Genomic DNA, 22,354 nt, shown 5'->3' on the forward strand with positions numbered 1-22,354 from the left:
AGGATATATAGATAATGCTGTTAAAATGCTATAGGAAGATTTTAAGTCACTAGGGAAATGGCATCTCAAAATCCAATGATCGTAGAATGAGCAGTGTGTGGAAAATTCTGTTTGTAAGCTCAGGTCTGTGATCGTTTTGAAGGTTTTTGTTGTAACTGCAGGTTTATTTTGATGGGGTTGTGTTCAGTCTTACAACCATTTCCTAATTTTTAAATTTATTTTTTCTTTCTTGGTAATTTCAGAAGGCAGAGTCCTTTATCAGTAGGAAAATAGTTACTATTTCATTACAGAGGGAAGACTGAAGTGAAGTGACCATTAAAATATTCCAGACAAAGAGACACTGAAACCCAGGAAAACTTGCGTGATCTTTTTAATAAGTGGACACTTTGGATCTTATATTGTTATTTAAAAGGAGTTTTCAAGTAGCAACATGACACACTGCACAAATAAAATATCCATGAAATTATGTAGCACAACCAAACAAATGACTTACAGTGAAATCCACTGAGGAGAGAAAATTGTGTTTTCTCAACAAAATGCCGTTTTTGCCCTAAGGCAATTCATGTTGGGGAAAGATATCATGTATAACATTGACACAAATCATAGGCATCTTCCCTAAACAGCACTTTTTATTGAACTGCACACATGTGCAAATATTTGAGGCCTCAGAGAAGAAACAAACCATTGAAATTTATCACTGCTATCACCAACTGAACTGGGGAGGGCAGCGGGAGCAGACACATTTCAGAGCCTAGTGATGAAGCGGAGAATTAAGAAGTAAATCAAGGCTTCTGATCAAAGGCTAATTTAGTCTGTCATAAATTGGTCCTACAGTGGAAGAAAGCCTCATGCACAAAGATCAAAGATTAATGCTTTTACATCCACCACCACACTCTCTGCAAAGAGGCAAGAGAAAGCAGGAGAAGGAAGGGGAAAGAAGAAATGCATCAAAGCATCCTAAGCATCCTGTGCAATATAATCTCCCTTTCTTAGTACAGCATGTACTGCTGCTGTAAACAGTGGGGTCCAGGTGCCCCTTCGGAGCCCTACATCTGTATCTTTGGGGTAAATACCCAGTAGTGCAATTGCTGGATCGTATGGTAGCTCTATTTTCAACTTTTTGAGGAACCTCCATACTGTTTTCCAGAGTGGTTGCACCAGCTTGCATTCCCACCAACAGTGTAGGAGGGTTCCCCTTTCTCCGCATCCCCGCCAACATCTGTCGTTTCCTGACTTGTTAATTTTAGCCATTCTGACTGGTGTGAGGTGGTATCTCATTGTGGTTTTAATTTGTATAGGAGAAGTGGACTTGGAAAAAAAACCACAATTCCACTTCTTAGCAACTTTACTTACATTTCTTTAATCCACACTTTAGAAGTTTCTATTATCTTAGATTAAATGTTATAGCACACATTTCTTCTGCTAAAAGGCCTTTAAAGTGTTTCGGTGGGACATTTAATTTGCCATTATGGCTGGTTTCTCAAATCATTCCCTTTGTAATTGTCACATTTTTACAGTCCTATTTAAAATGAATTTAGTTTTCCAACTAAAAATATCAAGCTCAGTTGGAAATTGAAATCTAAGGACCATAAAATAAAATGATAAAAAATGAGCCTTCAAGCCAAAGTTTTCAACTATTACATCTAGAAAGACCACTAGTAAAGTGTTTTCTTTTTCTCTTATTAAATACATAAGAATACTTCTAAAGTTATTTTGGTCAAAATAAAATTTTATAAGATTTCTAAATCTAGGAAAGGGAAAATTATTTATTTTATACCTTGTTAGTTATTTAAATGTGTAAATATTTGGTTTGATTGGGGCATCTTTATGCTTCACTTAAATTACAGTTGTTTCAGCTTTACAAAGTTTACTTTTGACCATATTTTGTTAAACATTTAATCTTTTCTCTAGCATCACAGATATAAGAAAGAATACAGATACGTGTTTTTTTTTTCTATTTGGTATTTTAAAACCTCACTGCTATGTTTTGCTTGATAAACAGTCTAAATGCTTTCATGTTTATCTTTACCCTTAAGGGATACATATTAAATGCATTAACTAGGTAGCCCAGGTGCTACTATCTCTACATTATAGGTTAGTTACTGAGATGTTGACCCATTCAAGGTCAACTGCGTATTTAATTGGAATTACATTTTCTGCCTCCCAACTTTTGGACTAGTACACACTTCACTGTGCCTCACTGATTTTCAAATGTACTCTAGATCCCACTCAACTGAATGGAAGCATGCAAACCTCGACATGAATTAGATCTGGTTAAATTGGTCAATCATTATCTAATTGGTCTCAAGGATTGTAGCATTAAATAGTATTTCACATTGATTTCCCTTGCTATTTTTTCTTACAATATTCCCCATTTAGTCAGCCCCTGTATGGATATGCTTTTCATTTGTGAGTACCCAATTATCATGCCTTCATGTTGGATGGAAGACCGATTAGCATGGATTAATTAAGGTAATGAAATAATTATACTTATTATGATATAACTATATAGTAACCACCATTAGTATGGCCTAATTATCTAGTAGTTATGAGTGTGTGGTTTGGAGATCTGATTTAAGTGGGCTTGAATTTGACCTTCAGTACATACTGTTCATGTGTGTGCTCTTGCAAGTTAATCACCTCGAGCCTTAGTTTTTTCATCACTAAAGAGGAGATGATAGTACTTAGAGTTTGTTTTTAATAGATAAATTATTTAACTGTATTACATTTTATACATGGTAAAAGCTCCGTAGTTATTACTAACGTTACTTTTATTGCCCTAGCCGTAAGGGTGTATAGATACCAAATTTTGAAACAGTCATGTTCCCATAACACCATAGTTCTGGAGGTGGGACAGGTAATGCAAATGTGGTCATAACAAGTTCTTCGCTGGGGATTTATTAAACTCAAGCTGGAATAAGAGGCTGGTCACAGCAAATGATGCTGCAAACAAGCAAGACAGAAACAACAGTAAAGCAAGATGGCATTGATGGTGTTTGGGCTCCAGAATCCAGAGTTCCCTGGGGCTGGTTCTCCCTCTGCCTTTTCTCTAGTTTTTGTAGGCCAATAAATTCCTCTTAATTAAGTTTGTTTTGGATTTTTGTGACCCACTAATGGAATCCAATAATATAGTATCTTAAGAAACACATTTCTTCATCCTTCAGTTAACATTTAATACTCCCAACAGTGTCTTATTACTTATTTATTTACATGCTTATTTTTCCCTTTCCTTTACTAAAATGTAAGCTCTATTTGGACAAGAACTAGTAACACTTTTCCTCAGGTATTAGAAAATCCCTACCACCTAGTAGGCACTCAGTAAATATTGGGTGAGTGAATGGATGAAGGGAGAAAGGAAGGTATAGTCTTTAAAAACAAAGTGCTCTCTGATCAAAGGATATACATCTATATCCTTTCTTGAATAGATTAGGTATAGATGCAAATTTAACATTTATTGAGAACTTTACATTGAGCCAGTCATCATGTTAGATATTGTACACCTTTTAAGACTGTTAGTATCATCCCCATTTTACAAATGAGAAAATGGAGGGATAGTGAGGTAAAGTCACAGTGGTGGATTCTGTAATGTCCTGTCCCGATCAGCCTTTGAGGATCAGTTGCTCCCTATCCTGCATGGAGTGCTGTCAGCAATCAGCCCTCACATGTCACTTCCCAACCCATTAGGTTGCCTCCACTGAAGAGTACTCCCTTGCTCAAGGTCATGTCTCCTTTCCAGGGCAACCCACATCTAAGGCCTGATATCGGAGGGATAAAGGCCCAACTCAGGACAGCTCTAAGGATCATGCCCACCCCAGAACTCCCTGTAAGGTAGGCTGAGACCTCTCCTGACACTGTATTACCACTTCACTTCTCCCTTTTGTCCAGTTCACCTTCTTCCTATCCTTTCCCCATGCTTTGATCTCCACTCCCTCATTAATAGACCAGAGTCTGCTTCTCAGGGAAAGCAGTGTGCTGTGGTGACTTGAGAAGATCCCTGCCCCAGCTCATGAGGAGGCCTCTCTGAGGACAGAAAGTGGGCTGAGAGCTGTCAGAGCTGGGAGAAGTTGAGCTCTGAAGTCTGAGTGGAGGAAGGGCTAGGCCTTCTCTAGGGTCTTGAAGATGACAACTGTAACTGGAACACAGGGAGCTGGAAGGAAAGAGGCTTGAGAAGACCATGCAGGGCTCTGTAAACCATGCCAAGAAGTTAGACTTGTATTTTTAATTGATTCTGCCCTTCTTTCTGCTCATGCACCAGGATCTGCCTACTGCTGTCTCTAGCTATAATGGGTCTGCCCTTTGGGGCCCATTTCTGCCCTATGAAATTTTACTAGAATTTATTTTTTCCTTTCAGAATGCTATTCATAGACCCTTTCATTCTTAACCTTCTCACTGGCTTCCTACTATAATTACAGTCTCAAAAAGCAGTTGTTTTCTGGGAAAAATGATGTTTTGAGCTACTTGTTGTGACTTAGTTAATTGTGTATCGTTTAAAAATTTTTTATCCACTGAAAAGACTAGAGTTCCAGTTGTTATGATTCAAAGGCAAGAGGGAAGACTTCCTAGAGTTTCGTGTGATTATGAAAACCTTTTCAGACATTTTCAGTGATCATGGTTTATACCACGTTGATTTACAGTGTGGGGTCAGTCAAGTGACCCTTGGAATTCAGTGACTTCTAGGTCACAGGGCACAGATGAGTACCATACCGTCTTTGTGTTTGGTAACTGCTGGGGTGTGTGTGTGTGTGTGTGTGTGTGTGCGTGCATGTGCATACACACACACACCCCCCAAACTATCTTGGTATCCTGTCTGGAAGAAGTCTAAATGCTAAGGGTTTTCACTTATTTGGGGCAAGTATCAATGTGTGGCGGGTGCAGCGTGGTATCTGCAATCTGGAAGATGCAGAGATAAATGGATCATACATGTGCTGCAGGCCTTATTTTCCTGCATAATTTTTCCCCAGTGTTTCTTGACAACTTAGAACAATAGTTCTCACCTTTGACTGCCTGTAATAATAATTACCTGTGGCACTTTTTAGATCTAAGGTTCTCTGGGAAGATCTTCTAAAACTCTAGCTGGAGCCCAGATAGCTATTTTGTGGTGGTGGTGGTGGTGATGGTGGTAGTGGTTGATCTTTTCAACTTATACCTGTGATTTTTTGGACTGCCAGGGGTGAGAAGCATTACTCTGTTCTAATGTCTAAAAAGAAGGTGTCTGTGGATCAAGGATATTTCTTCCTTTGTCTACTCACACACAACTTTCAAAATTCCTGAGATTCATGTTCTCATTTCCAGAAGAAGGGTAAACTCTCTAGAATTATACAGCAACCAGTCATCAATGGTGCTTTTGCCTCATTGCTTTCTTTGGGCTGCTACTTAGAAGTAAAGGCATGCTAAACAAAGTAAGAGGGTTCCAGACCTCTGTATGTGTCTGTGTGTGCATGACAGAGAGAAGAAAAGACAAAAAAAGAAGCAGTATTCATGAACGCAATTTAAAAATGCACCAGAAATTTGATAGGTATTCTCTATCCTAGTTTTTTATTAAACTTTCAAATCAATGTATCTCACCATCAGAGCATGTAATTCCACCCACAGCACAGTAAAGCAGAGCCGCTGCTTTTTTTTTTTTTTTAAAAATTTTTTTTTTTTATTTGAGAGAGAGAGAGAGAATGAGAGATAGCACGAGAGGGAAGAGGGTCAGAGGGAGAAGCAGACTCCCTGCTGAGCAGGGAGCCCGATGTGGGACTCGATCCCGGGACTCCAGGATCATGACCCGAGCCGAAGGCAGTCGCTTAACCAACTGAGCCACCCAGGCGCCCAGAGCCGCTGCTTTTGAGTGATGTACAGTTGCACAGCTCTGAGGGATAACTTCACACAGAATTACAGTGAATGTTACTCCTTCGAGCTACACAGTGCAGCACTCTTGCTTTGGATGTAGGGAAGAAGGCCTCAGAGCAGTGGTTTTCAACCAAGGGCAATTTCGTCCTTCAGGGGACATTCAGTAATATCTAGAGAACATTTTTGGTTGTCACAATTGGGGGGGGGGGAATGGGACTGTTGCTACTGATAATCTAGAGAGTAGGGTCCTGTTTTCAGTGCACAGGACAGCCTCTTACAAAAAAAGGAATTATCCTTCCCAAAATGTCCATCATGCTCAGGTTGAGAAACCCTGGCTTACTTGTACTAGTTCTCTTGCCCCCATGATCCAATGTAAATATGGAGGTAAGGGCAGGAACCTTGTCTGTTTTTTTTTTTTTGGTTTTGTGTTTCCAGTATCTAGAGCAGTACATGGTACACAGTCATTACTGGGCATATTTTTTTGGATGATTGAACGAGTGAACTGTTTGAACTGGGCAACCTTGTATTGCTGCCCTGGAATCTAGGTGAATGGGAACTGCATTAGGAGCCAGAAGCGAGTCCTGCCTGTCTCTGTGGTAGCACTTACATGGAAATTCCAGTTCAAGGGGGGCCTAATATGTAGGTGACTAAAGATGTCTCTGTGGAGAGGCGCCTGGGTGGCTCAGTCGTTAAGCGTCTCCCTTCGGCTCAGTTCATGATCCCAGGGTCCTGGGATGGAGCCCTGCATGGGGCTCCCTGCTCCGCAGGAAGCCTGCTTCTCCCTCTCCCACTCCCCCTGCTTGTGTTCCCTCTCTCGCTGTGTCTCTCTCGGTCAAATAAATAAATAAAATCTTAAAAAAAAAAAAAAGATGTCTCTGTGGGTTTTCCGTGGTGCCTGCCATGTTCTAGTTTATTTTTCCTTGAAGTTTTGCCCACCTGGGTAACTTCAGTGCCTTGAGGCTTCATGTCATTCCTAAGATGGGGATATTAGCTTTATCAGTTCAGTATATCCCAAATTATGGGATAGGTACCACTGATAGGATATAAGGTGATCAGAGGTAATCTAAGATTAAATATAATTAAATAATAGACTTAATGTAAAGCAAACATTTGTTTCTTTAATTTTTTTTTTCCTGGTACTTCAGGTTAAGTCAAAGGCTAGTTTTGTGCTAGCATGATTTTATACATTTTTAACACTTTCCTCCATCTCTTTTTCATAAAAGGAGTCCAGACCTCAAAATCCAGGAGTCTGCTGGTCACAATGTCTCTTTAGAACTTAACTGGTTAGGTTTCATTGTGTTTATTTTCATGTAAAATGATGCTGATTTCCCATTTATAGTTGTGAGAGATCACATTATTGTAAGATTTTAATTTAAATAGGAAAGCCAATTAAAAATACACTCAAGTAATGCATGCTTACAAAACACATCATGAACATATCATTTGAAGGGATTGAGAAACACTGAAGTTGTTGATTTCAATAATTCTGACATCTCATCTTGAAAAAGATAGAATCTTGGGGAACACCCTGTCTGGTGGCTCTGAAAGAGGCAGCTTGTCCTGGGGGGGTGTGAACAGATCGGTGGGGGCCGCTTGGGAGATGACTAGGGCTGCTAGAAAAAGGGCAGCCCCCCAGGAGGGAGCAAACGCCGAAAGGCCACGCAGGGCCCTTGGAAAGGCCACCTGCCTCTGGTCATGTTCCCTTCTTCCCACGTGGCTGACTGTCCAGACAGCACCAACGTCACTTCTGATTCGAGAGGCCTGGGAGAGTGAGAGTGAGTATTGTTTCATGGGAGCAAGCAGTCATGCTGTTATGAGTCACAGAACATGAATCGTGCGTCACAGGTTCTCTTAGCAGACCTCCGTGGTCTTTTAATGCCACCGTGCTTTTGGGTCTTGAAGACCTTTGCATTGCCACCCAGTGTGTGGTCACCAGCCTCTGCTTCTTCTCTAATAAGGGGGCCTTCCGCTTGAGGCTTTTGAGTCCATGTTTGTATAATTGCAAACCTGGGGTTAGGAATTTGCATCTGTTTCTCTCACTGCTGCCTTGGGGGACCACAGACAACAAAATCTCATCCTTTCCCTATGACCTTCAGATGTTTGGAGAGAGGTTTTATGTCTCACTTGTGTCATCTGTTTTCCAGGAAGACAGAAACATCCCTAGCTCTTTCAACTTTTCTTTCCATGAGACAGTGCTAATCCCTCCTCCCATCTTGGGAGCTTGCCTCTGAATAAGCTCACTTGGTCTGAATCAATTTTAAATCTAAGCACTTAGACCTGGATATAACTTATGAGGGATTTCCTGAGTGGAATAAAATAAAGTGTAACAATCACATCCTGTACTCTAGGGTACCATGCTTCTTTTACCTAGGATTACCAACTTTTGGGCAATTTCATCACATGGTTTATTAACAAACTCTTTCTTTTTCATACTACAGTTATGCCAAACCTTTATTTTAAGCGTTTGGCAACAGCTTTCTAATAAAAATATGTGTGATTTGTGTTGTGTGTGTGGTGGGGGGCGGGGAGGGGTTGGGGGTAGGAATTGCAGGGACATAGGAGCGAACTGGTAAGTACCAAGAGAAGTGGGAAATTTGAAAACATGAAATATCTGACACCAAGTTCGAGCTTGGCACAGATTATATTTTTCCTTAGCCTGTTTAAAGGGTGTATTTCTCCAGGTTTGGTCTCTGAGTCACTTACATCAGCAGCATCTTATCCAAGAGGCCCTGCCTGAATCCAAACCCATCCCCCACCCCGCACGGTCTCTCATCCACCTTTGCTTGCCATTGTTCTCCCCTATTAGATTTCCATTCCTAGCTCTTATCACTACCTACATTTTATGTATTTTTATTTATGGATTAAAACAACTTATAAAAGCAGGGACTTTGTTTTTTCACCACTGTATCTGTAAGACTTAACACAGCATAATATTTGTCACAAAGTCTGTTAAGTGAATAACTGAATAAATAAGTAAAAGAATGATTTGGGATGTTAATTACATATGCAGATTCCTGGACCCCCCACTGTACCTGCTGAATTAGAATTTCTGACAGTGGGGCCCAGGACTGTAAGGATTCATTGTATGCTAAAATTTTAGCATGGCTGTTTTTGCGTAAGTGCACACAACATTCAGCACACCAAAACCAAAAACAAAGTATAAAAAGCACATTTTTGAAATATTGAAAAATGGCCATCTACCTTTACATTCTTAAAAGAAGACATGTCTGTATCAAGGCATTATTAGTATATGACCATTTAGATCTTTAATTTTAAGGCCTTTGCATATTACTGACCACTTGAGGATCACTACCTCCCAAACCATAACATTTGCTATAACGTAGGTCTGTTTTTTAAAGAGATGGAAGGAACTTATAGTAAAATCCTGTTTTGACTATGATGCCACCATAGCTTGAGCATTCACTCCCACTTCCTAAATCCCATTCCATTGCCAGGATGACAGCAAAGATCTGTACATACGTGGGTACTAGCTGACTACTGTAGCTTACCAAACAAGTCCCAGGTAGATCATTTTAAAAAGTCACCTTACTGACACAGCTGGGCTGTCGTTTGTGAAACATTCAGAATGCTGATCTCAGAAATCCAATGCATAGTGGGATGAAAAAAATCTGCATAAAGCCTTTCCATGGAAGAAGAAATTCTTATTTTCCTATAAACTTCATTACTAATAAAATAAGGGAGAAGAGCAATAAGAAACAAATAAGATTAGGAAAGCCAAAATGGTTTTTAAATTAAGTTATTCTTCTCAGATTTTTCTATGAGACATCGGCAGCTCGGCAACCACCAGTTTATTGGAAGTTAGTCTGGTTTTTGAGTTTGAGACAGTTTGAGAAGCCTTTCTGTCTGCCCTGTTTTTTACTTATTAAATTAATTATACTTAATTTGTTTTTCAGAAGTAAATGAGAATCATCAGAATGATGAGCTAAGTTGTTAAATCCCACAATGGTTTGGTCACTTAGTTCTGCCTCCCAGCTAGCTGGACAAGGGCACCCTCCATGTTTTTACCTTTGATCGTTGTACAAAAAGAAAGTCTGATATTGCATAATATAAGCATAATGAAGAAAAAATCGTCTACACAATTGCTCAGTGCAGCTGTCCACTGAAACACTATCTGTTTAGCATGATGTTTATATAATTTTTACCTTCAGGTAAACTATTGGGTCTTAAAAGAAGAAAGTAAGGAGGAACCGAAGCAGGGAGAAAGAGGAAGGAGAGGAAAGTAAGTAGGGAGGGAAAAAGAAAAGAAAGAGGGAGAGAAGGGAGAGGGAAGGAGGGAAAGAGAAAGATGAGGAAGAATGCTATATTCAGAAAATGGTATTTTTCCTTCATGAAACATCATGTGATAGGAAAGGCCAGTTACTACTAAAATTAAGCTTTGAACTGAGGTTAAAAAATCATATTGCATCCTTGAATTTCATATTCACTCTCTGTGTGCCCTCAAAAGGTCACAAATTTATTGATTTCTTGTAAAATATATGATTTGGAGCTAAATGATATTGAAGAAACATTCCAGCCTTAAAACTGTATGGCTCTTTGATTTTTAATATATCTGTTAAATTTGAAACATGACAGATAGAATATTTAAAAATATAAGCCACAAAGTTAAGGGTTGGCTATAAAGGAGCTAAATAGTATTTATAAGGAGAAATAAATTTTGAATAAAATGATAATAATTGTGAAGTACAATAAAATGATAATAATTGGACTAATTCAATCTTTAGTATTTTAATAAGAAATTAAGCAATATTTGTTATTAATAAATTCTTTAAGTCAGTAATTTAGTTTTAGGGTTTTAACAGCTTGAGTATATTCACAGCCAAGATCTGTGGTAGATATGGGGCTGGTATCACACGTTTAAATGCAAAGGAAGGAGGCATCAGGAGAGGTAAAAGACAATAGGGAGTGCTGAAGACTGGAGCACTGGAGAAAACAGCCTCTTCTAAAACTGGAATGTTCTGCTCAGCTCTGGAAGATCGTTGCCATGTGCCAAAGCAGGACTTGTCCTGTCAGACTTTCTACATATTTTTAATAAAAAGGACAGAAATCTGTATTTTAGTGTTAAAACTCCTAATGTTTAAGAAAAGGAAGCTGGGGTGCCTGGGTGGCTTAGTTGGTTAAGCATCCGACTCTTGAATTTGGCTCAGGTCATGATCTCAGGGTCATGGGAATCAAGCCCTTATTTTGGGCTCTTTGCTGAAGGGGGAAACTGCTTGAGATTCTCTCTCTCCCTCTGCCACTCCCCCTGCTTGCACTCTCTCTGTCTCTGTCTCTGTCTCTGTCTCTCTCTCAAGGAAGAAAGAAAGAAAAGGAAAGAAAGAAACGGAAGCTAATGGGGTGCTGGGCTGGCTCAGTCAGAAGAGCATGCGACTCTTGATCTCACTGTCATGAGTCCAAACCCCACACTGGGTGTATAGATTGCTTTAAATAAATAAATAAATAAACTTCAAAAAAGGAATGAAGGGAAAGGGAAGGGGAAGGGAACTAATTTAAGCCTCCACAAAAGCCACTGTGCGAGCTAAACAAAATGCACCTATGAGCATTTTGCCGCCTTTGATTCTAGGGTCTTTGGAGGTGCCTTCTACTACTCATTCAACTACCAGGTGAACTACTATCAGTTGTCAAAGTTTAGTGATAGCTTTTTAATGATCTCATTTAGATATTTAAAGATTGTCTCTTTGGAATTCCAAATGGCTGAAACATGAAGATGATATAAGTACCATGCAAAGTGAAGGAAGTTTGGAGTTTTTTTTTTTGTTTTTTTTTTTTTTTTGTAGCTTTCTCTGCTACTCCCAAGCAGAGTTGCTCCCAAGCAGAATCCAGAAGCTCTGGCATCTAAGCTCCTTAGAACAGAAATGAGCTGCTCCATTAACCTGCTTCTGTCCACTCTAGTGCTCTGAGACTAATGGTAATTCATCAAATGAACTCTTCGCCATCTGAAAGAGCTAATTCAGACTCATCCCCAGGGTGGTATTGATGCATTAAGAGGCTATGGCTCTTGGAATAGTTAATAAAAAAAAAAGTAATAGACTTGCTGAATAGTTAACTGAAAATTTCTCATTTATACCATGATGGTTCTGAATTTTGCCAGCTACTTCTTTGTACCACCGTGTCAGTTTCTTGTTTGTTATTTTGTTTTCTCTTAAGGAAGAATAATGTTAGAGAAAGGAAATGTTCATTTGTTACTGGAAACTTCCAATCATAGGATGTACTACACAGGACATCATAAGAGATCCCTTGTTTCCAACTTGCATTTGTCACTTCTCCAAATCACTCACATATCCATATATTTGTTTTTCTATCTAGCTAAGATTTATTCACATAATTGGTTTATTGAGTCCATTTTCTCAAAGATGAGAATTATATTACATTTTTGATTTATGCATGTATTTGCTTTTCTGCATCTTACTTTTAAATTTTTACAGTTCTTGGAACATAGAGAACATGCACCACATTTGTGTTGGCTTAGTGGATGTTGAAAGAGTGCTTTTAATGATGCCACATATTTTTTACTTTGTTCGTAGCTACACACAAATGTGTAAGGTACACCTTTTGAATGGATCCATGTGCAGTGCCAGATGGGGGTAACACAAAGTGCTAATAATTTTAAAAGAAAGAGCTTTTCTTATGTGTTCCTTTCCAGCAATCAGCTTATCTAAGATAGATAGTATCAATAGGCTGCACTATCACTGTCTTAGGACAGACTTGCAAAAATGCCCCACAGTTTTTTATTTTAGTTTTTCTCCCTTGGGTGCTTTACTCTAACTCTGTCATACGGACTTTACTATAAGGATAACCAATTAGTAGTTAAATGAGTTGAATGAGTCTTTTTATGTACTCTATTCAAATGGCACTAAATTCATTGCCACATGAATAGGACAAGTGAATTATCTCTTTATGCACTTTTAAAACAAGCCCACACAGTAAATGATACCGTTCATAACCCTTGCCTTTATTACTCTTTACTATACCTTGAGAATCATTCTGAAAATGAACTTGTAGAGCTCCTATTTGTATTGCAGTAGAAAAAAGAATTCAGTAGTAGTAAGAATGTATAGTTTTTCGAAGAAATAAAAAGGGAGAAGTAGTTTTGAAAACAATGCTCGATGGAACAAGAATGAGAATACTTACTGGCAATTTACACCTTTAATAACGCAAGACTATCAAACTAACAAAATGTTCCTGTCCTGTATCATTTCTGCATGGTACAGATGTATGTTGTGGACCTACTACATGCCATACATTAAGATTGCCAAGGTAAATTCTCACTTCCTGTCTTTGAGATACTCAGACTTGGGGGCTATTTGGGAAACTCAAAGTCAATGCTCATTATTTGACTCTCAGAATGAATGATCCTCGGTCTTTTAACAAAGGACATTCTGATTAATAACATAGTCTTGGGGTTGTAGGGAAAAATGTGTCATTCTGGAAAACAAAGACCTTCTGTCTCTTTTCAAACAGGACCATTTGCATAAAAGAGCAGAGCGCTAAGTGAATTACACATCTACAACTCTATGTAAACATTCCTTTCCAGTCATTGCTTCCTGGTCAGCAATCCTGAGCACTTTGAAAGGTCTTTAGTTTGGGTTTTAGGAAAGAACTACAAGGGAGATACAGCCTTCAGTAGTTTTATGTAGTAAATTTGTTACTAATGACATTATGGCATGTAATGGAAGCATCATACCTAATGTTTCCTATGACTACTACGTACTACATTTACCTTGTGCCAGGAACTGTGTTTATCTCTTATTTGCATAATACATAATTATTTAATTGACTGGTGGTTTTGCCAAAGTAGCTAAGAGAGTGGCCTGCTGAAGTTTATGTTCTGGCTCCCATACTTGCTAGTTATGTGATGAACTTGGCCAAATTGCTTAACATTTCTGTGTCTCACTAACCTCATCTGTAAAATTGAGACAGTGGCGATATTTACCTGATAGTTCTTTATGAGATTAAATCGGATGATACCCATTAAGTGCTTGCAACACATTGTAAGCATTCAATAAAAGTTTGCTGTAACATTTTCATATCACTCAGTTAATATTTGCTATGATATTTTTACATTACTTACTGGTCACCAAAGAATTGTCCTTTTTTATTGTTCTCATTCTCTAGATAAGGAATTGGGCTTCACCTTACTTCTTTCATCAAAAATTACTGCATTTTTGAGGTGAAATGGAAATCTGACTGGTCGGATGCAAGCCCAGAAGAATGATGATATGTGGTGGGAAGGGGATAGGCCTGTGCCTGGATGTTTCTAGAATTCCATACAATAATATATTATCTTCACACTCAGTCAAAACCTGTGGGGAGAGGTATGGGAAATGTAACTCCAGAATCTTGTAAGTATTCACAGTGAAGCAGAAGGTTTAATGAGGTGGGATTGTAAGGTTTTTAAAACTTGGTGGTTGCTATAAGGTAGGAATGGAATGGAATGGAATGGAATGAGAGGTGGTAAATTTAGATAAGCATCTAGGAGTCTTCTAGAATGGAAGAGATTTCTCCTCAGTATTCAAGGTCCTTGAAACCTCTTGAAACTTGGTCAAAATAATATGCCTTCTAAGAAAAACAAACAAACAATTTCATGCAGAGAAAAAGAAATGAAACCAGTAGGTATTTGAAGTGGGGGGTGGTGGTTCTGGGTCTGTGCAACTTGTCTACTAGGAGCAGATCATATTCTTAGGGGCAGTTGCGAAAAGGTCTGTAAGATATGGTAAGGTTAGTAATCATGGCCACCTGTAATGTGCAGTATCCTCGGTTAAGTATAAATGATTAGGGAAAGATTCTTCGAAGAATTTGAAGAATTATGTAGCTTAGTCAGGGCCTGGTACCAAGAGCTGTGTCAGCAGTAGGAAAGCAGGCTCTCCTCAAGCCTCTGTCCCTTTGAACCTATAGGCGGCGCTCATGGGCACCTGTAACAATGACACCAGAGAATGGCAAATGGAACTCTGTCTTTACCAAGGGCAGCTTTGGAATTTCTACATGGGGGAAGTTGAGTGTCAGCAATCTAATGAGGAGGGGGCTAGCGGCTGACCTTGAAGCTCTATCTACCCAGCAGGCATGCTATTTTTACTTAGATTGTAAATTTCTTTGGGATGCTTGGTGGTTGATGGTGATTGTGGAAGAGACCCCTTTCTTCAAGGTACAGGTTGGCATTGCAACTGATTTTTCTTTATTTGTAAAAACATTAAGCTCTGGCTTTGGTTGCCAGCAACCTCAGGACAGAAGCTTGTTTTGTGGTTGTAGGAGGTGAAAACTTTTCCTTTCTTTCCTTCTAGGTTCTTTATCTGGTCTAATGATTAAGTTGAGCTAAGACAGATTAACAGATGAAAAACAAATTTAATTTCATACATATGGGATCCCCATGGACAAATATGAGACTCACAGACAGTCAGGCAATTGAGGCTTGTATACCATTCTTTTTTTTTTTTTTTAAAGATTTTATTTATTTATTTGAGAGAGAGAGAATGAGAGACAGAGAGCTCGAGAGGGAAGAGGATCAGAGGGAGAAGCAGACTCCCTGCTGAGCAGGGAGCCCGATGTGGGACTCGGTCCCGGGACTCCAGGATCATGACCTGAGCCGAAGGCAGTCACTTAACCAACTGAGCCACCCGCATGCCCCTTGTATACCATTCTGAGATGAGAAAGGATTAGGGTTCTGGCTTTAAAAGGGAGGAAGACAATTCACAGGAAGATGAGAAGAGCAAATGTTTGCTAAATAGATGTTTGCCCTGCCATGCAGGTAAGTCTTTCTGATATTAAAAGTTTCTCTGATATTAGCTCTCTCTTCCTGGTACAGACCCTCTATCTAAATTCTTTTAGGCATGTGGAGCCTGGGTGGCTCAGTTGGTTAAGCATCTGCCTTTGGCTCAGATCATGATCTCAGGGTCCTGGGATCGAGCCCCGCATCGGGCTTGCTGCTCAGCGGAGAGTCTGCTTCTCCCTCTCCCTCTGCACATCGCCCCCAATTGTGCTCTTTCTCACTCACTCAAATAAATAAATAAAATAAAATAAAAAATAAATTCTTTTAGGCAGTTAAGGGAGAGGCAAAAAACTCTTCCTGAGGCTGCTAGGTATTCATGGTGTTTAGCTCAAAATAATCCACATGCCAACATGGTACATTCTGGGGTGGTATGCCCTCAGTGGCAACCTATCTGATAGAGACTGTGTGGTTTTCCTGCATCAAGGTTAGGATGGGATCAAGTGTTATTTTCATTTAGAACAGGCGAGGTAAGAGCAAATGGGATAGACTTCGAACACATGTGAGCCAGGTGTGGATTCTTTAACCTTTCAGAGGTGGGCATGGAGGTGCTCTAAATCAGCAAGGCAACACCTCCAGAGTTTTAATTTAGGTCATGCTAACACACAGTTATTTACTCCTATCATAACAACAATAGGTATTAAAACAATAGTTATTAATCAGAGCTGTTCCCTGATTATCTTAGGATCCAGTGGTGTAGAATGAATATTTGTGGGCCCCCCCCCACCAAATTCATATGTTGAAGTTTATCCCCAGTGTGATAGTATTTGGAGGTGGGGACTTTGGGAGGTGATTAAGTCCTAAGAGGGGAGCCCCTATGAATGAGATTAGTGTCTTTACAAGAAAGACATCAGAGAGCTCCCTCATCCCTTTGGCCATGGGACGACCCAGCAAAAAGACACCTATCCGTGAACCAGGAAGCCAGTTCTCGCCAGACACTTCGTCTGCTTGTGCCTTGATCTTGGGCTGCCCAGCCTCCAGAACTGTGAGAAGTAAATTTCTGTTGCTTGTAAGCCCCCACTCTGTGGTTCTCTGGTATAGCCGCTTGAACGGACTACGACGTCCAGGAGAGGATCTCACCCTTCCCTACTTGAAATGGTAGGAACTGTGTCTTCTGGGAGCTGGCTGATCACAGAGCACGTGAGAGTATCCTCATAGCATTTTTGTCCTCATCCCTTTTCATATTGGTGAATCTGGGTCCTTGCATTCATTCATCTGTTATTTCCAGTATATATCTCATATTTCACAGTGGTAAGGACCCTGTGCTCTATTTATTTTGTGCTCCTTCGCTGTATACGGCAGAATTCAAAGAAATGCCTACTGACGAACTGAACAGCTAAGTGATACCATTTTTGTTAAGGCAATTTTACTTGGCAGCAAGATCTCTTTTTGAAATTATCCTGAGAAGGACTATCTTGCTATTATTTCCCTGGTGATCTCTGGGCACCAAATATAATGAGAATTTGTTTCCTTGCCCTGGTAGCAAGTTCCTTTGCATAAGATCTAAATTAACCACTGGGAGGTGATTTAGGCCTTAGGGTGGGTTGGGATTATTCATTTTCCTTTATTTTATGTTCATATTTTAGTTCCTACTTACTTCTCCTTAATATTGCACTGCACGTCTTAAGAAATTTTTAACATTGAGATGTTTCTAGTGGCTCGTGTTACCTTAAAATTAGGAAATTTTTTTTGTTATTATTTTGCAAGAAGAAAATTAAAACTAAAAGCATGATCTGTAAAATCTCTTCTTTTGAGGATCTCAAATCACCTCATACATTGTATCTCATGATCTTTACCAATTTAACATTAACACCTACTTAAGGCCTTCTGTATGTCTCAGGGACAAGGCTGGGTTCATGTTGATTTTCTTTATTAAATTGTTATATAAAACTGAAGAAAAATGCTAAATATTATACAGCTTTTGGCAACAAATGTTCTCCCTATGATTTAAGAGGTAAGAAAATAGATTTAAAATGTAAACTATTTCCAAGAAACAATTAAAAGCAAATTGAGTACTTTTTTTTTTTGAAGGAGAAAATGTAACAGTTATCAGAGAAATGGATTTGCCTTAATATTGTCATTTTTTGCCATGAGTTTGATTACCTCTGCTGTTGATGGTCAATTCTGAAATGATACGTCTTTCCTATGAAAAACCTTGCTTTAGTTTTATATCACAGCTGGTAGCTTATTCAATTCATATTTGTTGTCTTATCACATTGTATGTTTACTCCTGCTTTGAATGTGCTTTGCCCCAACACATGTTCTGTAGATAAACAATCTTTTGCATGAAGAAAGCAGTAGGTTTCTCAAGCTTCTATATTATATTAATTTCAAACAGTGAGGAAAATAATTTGGAATAATAAAGTATAAGATTTTATAGAAGATCTAGGGGTGGCATGGAAAATATATTAAGAAATGATGACTAGGGGCACCTGGGTGGCACAGTTGGTTAAGTGTCTGTCTTCGGCTCAGGTCGTGATCCCGGGGTCCTGGGATCGAGCCCCCGCATTGGGTTCCCTACTCAGTGGGGAGCCTGCTTCTCCCTCTCCCTCTGCCTGCCGCTCCCCCTGTTTGTGTGCTCTCTCTCTCTCTGTCAAATAAATAAATACAACCAATCAATCAATAAGATAAAAGGATGTTGAGTGGGATTTCGTATTTTTGTTGTTGTTGTGGATCCCAAATTGATAATTAGAGTTCACAGATAAAAACACAGATTAGCCCAGTTAATCTTTAGTAAGAGAGAATTAAAAATCTCAGTAAAGAGAGGAATAAAATCTCAGGGCTAGAATTTTCCTGGGAGGTGTCCTGAGAGCCCAAAGAAGCCGGAGTTCCCCAACATTACCAGCTGCCCTGCTTGTGTAAGGAGAGATTTGGAGGCAGGAAGACGAGAGTGGGTTTCTGAAATTGTTGGTGCAAATTGTTCATTGTTTGTGCTGAGGGGCTCCCTCTGTAGCACTCTTCCTTATGCGAAGCCACGTGAAGTCGTCTGATATAATCCTTTGAACAGACTGATGTGCCTGAGAGATGGGAACCTGGCAACGTGTCCCCTGTTGGGTTATCTGAATCACTGGTGGACTTCCTGGTCTGTGCCTGTGCCGATGTGGGCAGGGCAGGAGACACTTCGGGGGAGGTCATAGGATGGGCCAGTCGAGCAGCTTGTACTTTTACCTTTGGGTCCAGCAGGGGTGCATGAATGTCTTGTAGATCAAATAGACCTGGTAGAAAGTGGCTGGGTGTGAGCTGTCTTGCGGGTACCTCACCTAAGGGAGTTGCTAAGAGTGCTTTGACACCAGCTGCAGGACGCTCTGGGATCGTTCTGGGATCATTCTGGGATCAGGAGTGAGGGGCAGAAATGGGTAGGGGATGGAGGTGTAAGTGCCTGGGGCTGGTGCAGGGGCTGACCCAACAGACAGGCTAGAAGTGACAGTTACAATTCCAAGATGCTACAGAAAGAGGAAGAATAAGATAGGAGACTGCATGCCTCTCCTCATTTAATAAATTCCATCCAGCCTTAGTTCTGGCCAGAAATGAGGAAGGAGGGAGCATTTTGAATCAGCCTGAACTTAAGTGATAGGAAGTGACATGAGGGTTATGGAATGACAAGATACCATAGAGTGATGGGAAAGGTGAATTTGGCAAAATAGTGTTGAAAGCCACATTTGAGGGTAAAAGTGAAATTGTTTCAGGCTAATGCTCTCCCTAAGGCGAGGATCCTTGATCAACCAATTTCACCTCTATTGGAGAACTGCATGAGGCCTCCTATTTTATTTTCCCTGAACGTCGACCCTTGTGCCCACTGATTATTTCTAGCCAGTCCTAGGCAGAGAGGTTGTCAGGGATATTATAGAAACCTGCTTGATACATTTACCACACGGGGAAATTCTCATGAGATGAAATGAAGGGAATTTGTGAGGGTGGAGAAAAACTGTCAAAAATTTTTAATTTTGAATGGACATTGGCATCAACTGAAGCCGGGGATGCAGAGCTGCAAAAGCTGATATATTCATGCTAAGCTGTGGAAATCAGGAAACGTGCGATATGGTTATCTGACAAATAAATTCAGAGGAGCAGTGGAGGGAGGAAAGGGAAATCAAAGTGAACATTGATGAATGTGGGGAGGAGTATTGTGCGTCAAGCATGCATCCTGGTTCTTCCTTTTAATACGCATGCTGTGTTTGAAGCCCTCTTATGAAAAGTCATCTTTCATGTTAAGTGGAGATCATGTTTTTGTGACATTTCTATTTGGTAATCATATCTCTAGCTATTAAAAATAGCATTGTGATAAAACACTGTTTTGATATGTGCTGACTGAAGTCATACGGTAGACGTTTTCTGCAATATAGCAGGATTTCAACAGAATTGGGTAAATGAAATTTTCATACTCCTAAAAACATGCATATAAATAATTTTACCAATACGAATACAGGGAGTTCTTATATCCATCAATTACTTTAAAATTTTCATTGTTTTTATGCTTTACCATAATATTTCTACTGTTATTTAAAACATGCTTCACATAAACAAGCATATGTAAGCAATGCCAAATATATTGGGGGAATTACTTATCCTTTTGAAAGTCTCAGAGTGTGTCTACATTTCTGTTATAGTTGTTGCTATAATTCTTTTTTTAAATTTTTAATTGTTATGTTAATCACCATATATTATATCATTAGTTTTTGATGTAGTGTTCCATGATTCATTGTTTGTGCATAACACCCAGTGCTCCATGCAGAATGTGCCCTCTTTAATACCCATCACCAGGCTAACCCATCCCCCTACCCTCCTCCCCTCTAGAACCCTCAGTTTGTTTTTCAGAGTCCATCATCAGTTGTTGCTATAATTCTTATTACTTTGTTCTTTGCAGAATTTGCACAGACTTTTCTGTACTCTTCCAAGTCTTAGGGGTACTGACAGACATATTTCCAATTCATAATTTTGTTTTTTATTCTTATCAACACACTGTTCTTTGTCATTTCTGAATGGACTTTCTATGATCTTCTTCCAAGTCTTAGGTTTAGTAATGTGTGTATTTCTAATTCATAGATTTCAAGCCTTCTTTCATAATCCTTTTCCTCTTTCCTCTCAGAAACATTTCAAGAGCACAGGCTTCTTTTGTTACAAGGCACTATTTTTTTGGTTCTGTGGAAATATGGAAGATGAATTGGACATAGATTCTTCCCTCATGTAGCTTATGTAGTAAGTTAGTACATTAGCCATGACACTTTCAATGTCAAGTAGCCCTAAGCTAAAGAGAATTTTAGGTCTCATATCTAGAAGACTACGGAGTTGTTTACATTGTGGAAACAAATTACAAGATCAGGTAAGAGTTTATACTGAAATAGTTCAAAGCAGCAATCAGCACATTTTGTGGCATAAGTTCCAAAGATGTCTGACTGCTGGACTCCTACTTCCAACTTGATCCATCCTTTGTTCAGTCATTCTTACACCTATTACTTTTTGAATTCCAATAATTGCAAGGCGTTTGGTGCTGGGGATATAGAGATGAGTAAGACAAAGTTCTGTCTTTAGAGGAGTTATAGTCTTAATATTGGGAGGTAACAAACAGCCAAGCCAATAAAGAGGTAATAAAGTGTCAGGTGATGATACTTCCTATTAAAAGTGAGGACACGGGGCCACTGTTAGACGGGCTAGCCAAGGAAAGCCTCTCTGAAGTGGTGACATTGGACCAGAGATTTGACTGAAGGGTAGCTCTGTGAATATCTGGGAAGGAGCCACTCAAGTGAAGGCAGCAGCAGGTGCAAGACTGTAGGAAAGCAGGAACTTAGCAAATATTCTAGCGACAGTGAGGAGTTCATAGTTTGTTTTCTGTTAGTTTTTGTTTTTGTTTTTTTTACTGGATATAAAATAGCTAGAATTTGCTCAGTGGATTTTTCGTGGCCAAAAAAAAAAAAAAAAAAAAGAATGTGCCCCTCCTGTGACCATGTTACTGCACCCTCTGAAAGTGGTTGCTTTGCACCACCCTGACTAATGGAGAGTTTCCTGTCTAGGAACCTGAATCAGTGTGTTTTAGTTTAGCTGTCTTTTACACAGTTATTTAAGCTCTTTAATTCCTTAGAGATAATTATCATTCCCAAACTTAATTATTTCCCCCTTAGCCTCTGTTATCTCCTTTTTAAAAAAAGATTTTATTTATTTATTTGAGAGGGGATGGGAGGGAGAGGAAGAGGGAAAGAATCCCAAGCAGATTCCATTGTAAGCGAGGAGCCGCAGAGCTCCTTCTCAAAACCCTGAGAATATGTAGGGTATGTGCTATGGTGAGCGCTGTGAATTGTGCAAGACTGTTGAATCACAGATCTGTACTTCTGAAACAAATAATGCAACATATGTTAAGAAAAAAGAAAAGAAGAAGATAGCAGGAGGGGAAGAATGAAGGGGAGTAAGTCGGAGGGGGAGAGGAACCATGAGAGATGATGGACTCTGAAAAACAAACTGAGGGTTCTAGAGGGGAGGGGGGGTGGGGGGATGGGTTAGCCTGGTGATGGGTATTAAGGAGGGCACGTTCTGCGTGGAGCACTGGGTGTTATGCACAAACAATGAATCATGGAACACTACATCAAGAACTAATGATGTAATGTATGGTGATTAACATAACAATAAAAAATTAAAAAAGAAAACCCTGAGATTATGACCTGACCCGAAACCAAGAGTTGGACACTTAATGGCCTGAGCCACCCAGATGCCCCTGTTAGCTCCTTTAATGTTATTCAGGAGTTGGGTTCT

At 39.5% G+C, this 22,354-nt stretch overlaps 1 protein-coding gene across 18 annotated transcripts in view; it reads left to right on the top strand.

Annotated features, from left to right (window-relative positions):
• CHL1 (cell adhesion molecule L1 like) overlaps positions 1-22,354 on the top strand; it is a 205,805-nt gene that overhangs the window by 46,141 nt on the left and 137,310 nt on the right. For 5 of the 18 annotated variants that reach the window (XM_073901548.1, XM_073901549.1, XM_073901546.1 and 2 more), the window contains one exon: positions 3,737-3,828. The exons of the other annotated variants lie outside the window; for them this stretch is intronic. The gene's annotated coding sequence lies outside the window, so the exon portion shown is untranslated. The remainder of the gene's footprint in view (positions 1-3,736; positions 3,829-22,354) is intronic. 18 annotated transcript variants of the gene reach the window in all.

This window comes from Callorhinus ursinus, unplaced genomic scaffold (genome assembly GCF_003265705.2).
Source record: "Callorhinus ursinus isolate GAN/ISIS: 27379988/994484 unplaced genomic scaffold, GSC_fseal_2.0 scaffold15, whole genome shotgun sequence".
Classification (NCBI taxonomy): domain Eukaryota; kingdom Metazoa; phylum Chordata; class Mammalia; order Carnivora; family Otariidae; genus Callorhinus; species Callorhinus ursinus.